Genomic DNA, 5,439 nt, shown 5'->3' on the forward strand with positions numbered 1-5,439 from the left:
GCGCGGGCAAGCGGGCGGGGCTGCAGGTCTGGAGAATTGAGAAGCTGGAGCTGGTGCCGGTGCCCGAGAGCGCGTATGGCAACTTCTACGTCGGGGATGCCTACCTGGTGCTCCACACGACGCAGGCCAGCCGGGGCTTCACCTACCGCCTGCACTTCTGGCTGGGTAAGAGGCGAGCCGGCCGCGGGGCTGGCTCGGGGAGGGGCGAGGCCGCCCGGGATTGCGAGTGGCCGGCTGGGGGAAGGCAGCACTAGCTGGACCCACTTGGAGACCCGTCGCGCCGGTTGCGCCCCAGTGGGCGCCCCCTCCAACTTTGGGGTTGGACACCTTCCACTCGCGAGAGTCCGCGCCTGCAAACGCGTTAGCGAACGCAGGGCGCGGCGAAGTGGGGGAGCAGTCTTACCTCCATGGCTTTGATCTTTGTTGAGTCCATCTCCCAGGTTTTGCAGCTGGTTCCTCTAGCTTCTCCCCCTTTCACGTTCCAGTCTCCAAACTCCCGCTCCCTCCCAGGGCGGCTGCCAGCCACGCCCTGGGTCCGGTCAAGTTAGGCTCACCTTCCGAGAAGTTCAGTCCTGGTTTCCCTGTCAGCTAGGAGATGAAGTCAAACAAGTTTATGGGCATTCGTCCGCAGCCGCGGGAAGTCCTTGAATATATGTACTATATATAATTTTTCCACCCCACCCCCGCACACCCCCCCCCCACCCCCCCCCGCCCCCGCCTTCCTGGGCTCAGCTTAGCGTTCTCTAGTAATTGCAACGATTAAGTTAAGTTCTTGGCTGCTTTAAAAATCACATCCCAAGCCTGCACCGCGCTGCTTGCAGCTTTGGTGAACAGAAATTCCTCTTGATTAGGATGCTGGCGGCCTTATCAATACAAAGTAAATAACTTTCTATGGCAGATTTTGTATTTAGATGAGTCGCTTTATAATGACTATTTTTATATTTATTACCTATGTTTTTGAACAAGGACACAGTTTGGAACAAAACAGCTCCTTCATCGGTAGTAATTATTTTGGGCTTCACCCGCGCCGGTCTCTTAGAACACTGGGCCTTGTGTGTTCTACTTTTTCCACCTTCTACTTTTACTCGTAAACATGCTGAATGTCTAACCTCTCCCTGTGAGATCCTGTGCCACTGGGCACACCCCGTCTAACAACACACCGATTATCTGAGCCTTATTGCCTTCGTTGAGAATCAGCTTGCCTCCCCTAGACTGTGTTTATTTATACTTTTATTCATTATGGGGAAAACACACAAAACATACACATTTTGAAGTCCCTGAAAGTCATTTTTCCTTCCTAACATTTGAAGATTTTGAGGCAAGATGGTAGAGAACATTGAGAAGTGATGTTCTCAATATTAGCCACCACCGGGAGCGAACACTTCCAAATGAGAAATCCATACAGGGAGACAGGACTGTTTCATTATAACATTTATTTTATACTAAAATTTTGTGCCTGCTTGAGGAGGCTGAGGCTGAGATCCAAACTCCTTGTGGTTTTCTAGTGTAATGTCACTATTCATTTTATCACAGACAGTGATCTACTTATGTTTTACACCAAGAATCACCCCACTGAAATCTTAATGTATAACTTTTGTTCATGAATGAGTGAAGCCACATAGAATAGTAATGCCTTCACCTTGGTCCTTTTTTTAGAACTTAGTTTTGCAACGAGTAAAAGTGTTGTAAATGAATGAATGAATCAGACTTCAGAAAGGGAAGAGAAACCAAACTGATATAGTTCCAGTTTCAAAAAATGTAACAGAAATGCTTTGGGCAGAAACATTTTATGATCTTAAAGATCTATAAAAACTGAACGTACTAGTGCGTTAATTAATAGGTTAATTCAGTAACTTTCAATGTGTCCAGCACTGTGTAAGGCATTTTTGCATACGAATAACTTAAGGAACTTCCCTGAAAGTTTACAGTCTCAATGATGCAATGAAACAAAAGTGATAGAACACAGGTAAAATGTGATGAGCGCCAGGAAAGAGACACGAAGTGTCTGTGGTCACTGGGAAGCAGAAGAGCCTTGATGGAAAAACAGGAAAATGAGGGGAGTTGGGAGGGATTGTGTGATAGAAACTCATGGGAAATGTGGAAAGTTTAGAGCACAGTAGCCAGCAGAACCTGAAGATATAACTCGACCTAAATTTGGGCTTTGCAAGTGTGGTTAAAGAACCCTTGTCAATGCAGTAGACACAGGAGATGGGAGTTCGATCTCTGGGTTGGGAAGATCCCCTGGAGGAGGAAATGACAACCCACTCCAGGATTCTTGCCTGGGAAAAATCCCCTGGACAGAGGAGCCTGGCGGGCTACTGTCCACGGAGTAGCAAAGAGTCAGATACGACTGAGCACCAGCACACCACTAGACCTAAATTTGGGTGAATTCGTGAGTTTTATTCAGAAAAACAGATTGAGAGGACATTCCAAGAGGGAGAGCTGAAAGTTCAAGGGAAGAGAAAGCCTGACTAAAGGAAGTCAGTTGAGAGGAAGATGAAAGAGAATAGAGTTAAAATCAGCCTGGTATGAAAAGGGGCATAGCGTAGAAGTGAAGAAACAGGCCAGCTGAGAGGAAGAAAAGGGAAACAGGAAGAAGTGGGCCCAAAACAGGAGAACAGAGGAAGAGTTATCTTCCCTGGCCTCTCCCTCAGTGTCTTTCCATAATACCCTTGCATATCTCAGATCTTTTTATTGGATTATTTTTTTGTTTTATTTCCTTTACAAAGTAAGCATTTGTTGCATGTCATTCAGAAGTTGTTGCATTGGTTCTTCCTGAAAAAAACATTTTGGTTTTGTACCTAGCAGTTTAAATGCATCTACCAACTAGTCTGTGCTGGGTTCTATTTCAAGGCACTGTGAATCCAAAAAACTGGGTGAGCGTATACAACATACAATACAAAGAACTTATACACCGGCTGCGGAGGATGCTGAGAAACTGGGGTTTTATACATCGCTTGTGGTGGGGGTGGAATATAAAGTGTACAACCATTATGGAAAAGACTTTGGCAGTTTCTTATGAAACTGAGCATGCAACTTCCATGTGATTCAGCAGTTACATTCACAGGTATTTAATCCAGAGAAATTTCATTTTCATGCAAGAACCAGTACACTGATGTCATAGCAAAATTTCAGTCAGCCCACATAACTTTCAACAGGTTACTGATTAAACAAGTGGCACGTCTATACCAAGGACTACTACTCAACATAAAGGAACAAACTTTTTTAAAATTAATTTTAATGTTATGTTAGTTTCTACTGTACAGCAAAGTGAATCAACTATACATACATATATATACACATACTCTTTTTTTTTTTTTTAATTTCCTTCCCATTTAAGTCGCCACCAAGCACTGAGTTCCCCGAGCTATCCAGTTACATTCTCATTAGTAATCTAGTGTATACATCGTGTCAATAGTGTATATGTGTCAATCGCAATTTCCCAACTCATCCCACTCTCCTTCCCCACGTGGTGTCCATACATTTGTTCTCTGTGGCTGTCTCTATTTCTGTTTTGCAAATAAGATCATCTATACCATTTTTCTAGCTTCCACATATATGCACTAATATATGATATTTGTTTTTCTCTTTCTGACATCACTCTGGTTGAGAGCCCCAAACTCCGGATAAACACAAGTCAGACGAATCCCTTAGGGAATTATGCCTAATGGGAAGAAGAAAAACAACACCAGTAGGTCTCATGCTATATGATTCTACTCATATAACATTTTAAAAATCTAGATTCATTGCTACCAGAGGTTAAGGATGAGGTGAGGAAGGAGTAGTTCAGGTGGGAGGTGGGTGGAGTTTTAAAAAGACACCATGAGGGATTTTTTGGTGATGGAACTATACAGTGTCTTGACTATGATGGTGGGTATGTAAATTTACACATGTGATAAAATTATATTTAACTAATGTACAAGTGCAGATGACTACAAGTAAAATTGGGGAAATATGAAAAGTGTATAAGTGGATTGTATCAGTGTCAATATCCTGGTTGTGACAGTCTGTGCGTCCTGTACTTATATGCTTATACTTTAATGTGTGCATACTGAATTAGTGGAGAAGGCAATGGCACCCCACTCCAGTACTCTTGCCTGGAAAATCCCATGGATGGAGGAGCCTGGTGGGCTGCCGTCTACGGGGTCGCACAGAGTTCGACATGACTGAAGCGACTTAGCAGCAGCAGCATACTGAATTAGTATACATATAGTATACTAATTTAGTATACTAAACTATACATACTAAAGTTTTACAAAATGTTCTATTTGAGGAAACTTGGTCTATTGATCCATCTGTCGATTCTTCAACCAGTACCACACTATCTTAATTAATTATTGTGCCTGTATAGGAAAACTTAATATCAGATAGAATTAGTTTTTTTACCTTATTTTTCTTTGTCAGGATTGCTTTAGCTGTTCTAGGGACTGTGCCTTTTCACATTAATTTTATAACAAACTCATGTAATCTGTAATAAACCTTGATAGGATTTTGACAGGAATAGCATTAAGTCTATAGATCAATTTGGGGAAATTTGACATATTTATTATATTACAAGACTTATAATTCACGAACACTGTCTTTACTAAGGTCTTTGATTTTTATCATCATTTTGTAGTTGTTAGCATGTAGATCATGTACTTGTTTTGTTAAACATATTCCTGAGTATTTCAGTTTCTTTGAAGTGACTGAAAATGATATTGTGATTTCAATTTCAATTTCTGCATGTTCATTGTTTCTATATAAAAATGCGACTGCTTTTTGTTATTGGTTAATATTTATCATGCTATCTTGCTGAATGCATTTATTCTAAAGGGTTTGTTTTATTCTTAGGATTTTCTATGCAGATTATCCTGTCATTTCTAAATAGACACATTGTTTTATTCCTTTACAATCTTTATGTTTTTTTATTTCTTTTTCCTACCTTTCTGCAATAGTTAGAACTTCCTGTGTTATGTTCATAAGAGTACTTGCCTTGTTCCCCATTTTGGGGAGAAAGGATTCAGTCCTTGATCATTAAAAATTATGTTAGCTTTATGTTTTTTGAAGATGCTGTTTATTAAGTTGAGCATTTCCCCCCGTATTCTAGACTTGCCGAGAGCTTTTATCATGAATGGATATTCCATTAACCTAGTCATTAAACCTCTCTTTTTATTATGTTTTATATATAAAATCCGGAGAAGGCAATGGCACCCCACTCCAGTACTCTTGCCTGGAAAATCCCATGGATGGAGGAGCCTGGTGGGCTGCAGTCCATGGGGTCGCTAAGAGTCAGACACGACTGAGCGACTTCACTCTGACTTTTCACTTTCATGCATTGGAGAAGGAATGGCAACCCACTCCAGTGTTCTTGCCTGGAGAATCCCGGGGACGGGGGAGCCTGGTGGGCTGCTGTCTATGGGGTCACACAGAGTCGGACACGACTGAAGTGACTTAGCA

General features: G+C 42.0%; 1 protein-coding gene across 1 annotated transcript in view; it reads left to right on the forward strand.

Moving 5' to 3' along the window:
* Positions 1 to 85: 85 nt before the first annotated feature.
* SCIN (scinderin) overlaps positions 86 to 5,439 on the forward strand; it is a 78,101-nt gene continuing 72,747 nt past the window's right edge. The window contains exon 1 of the mRNA XM_010862139.1: positions 86 to 165. The gene's annotated coding sequence lies outside the window, so the exon portion shown is untranslated. The remainder of the gene's footprint in view (positions 166 to 5,439) is intronic.

The sequence above is a fragment of the Bison bison genome, unplaced genomic scaffold (assembly GCF_000754665.1).
Source record: "Bison bison bison isolate TAMUID 2011002044 unplaced genomic scaffold, Bison_UMD1.0 scf7180017864479, whole genome shotgun sequence".
NCBI lineage: Eukaryota > Metazoa > Chordata > Mammalia > Artiodactyla > Bovidae > Bison > Bison bison.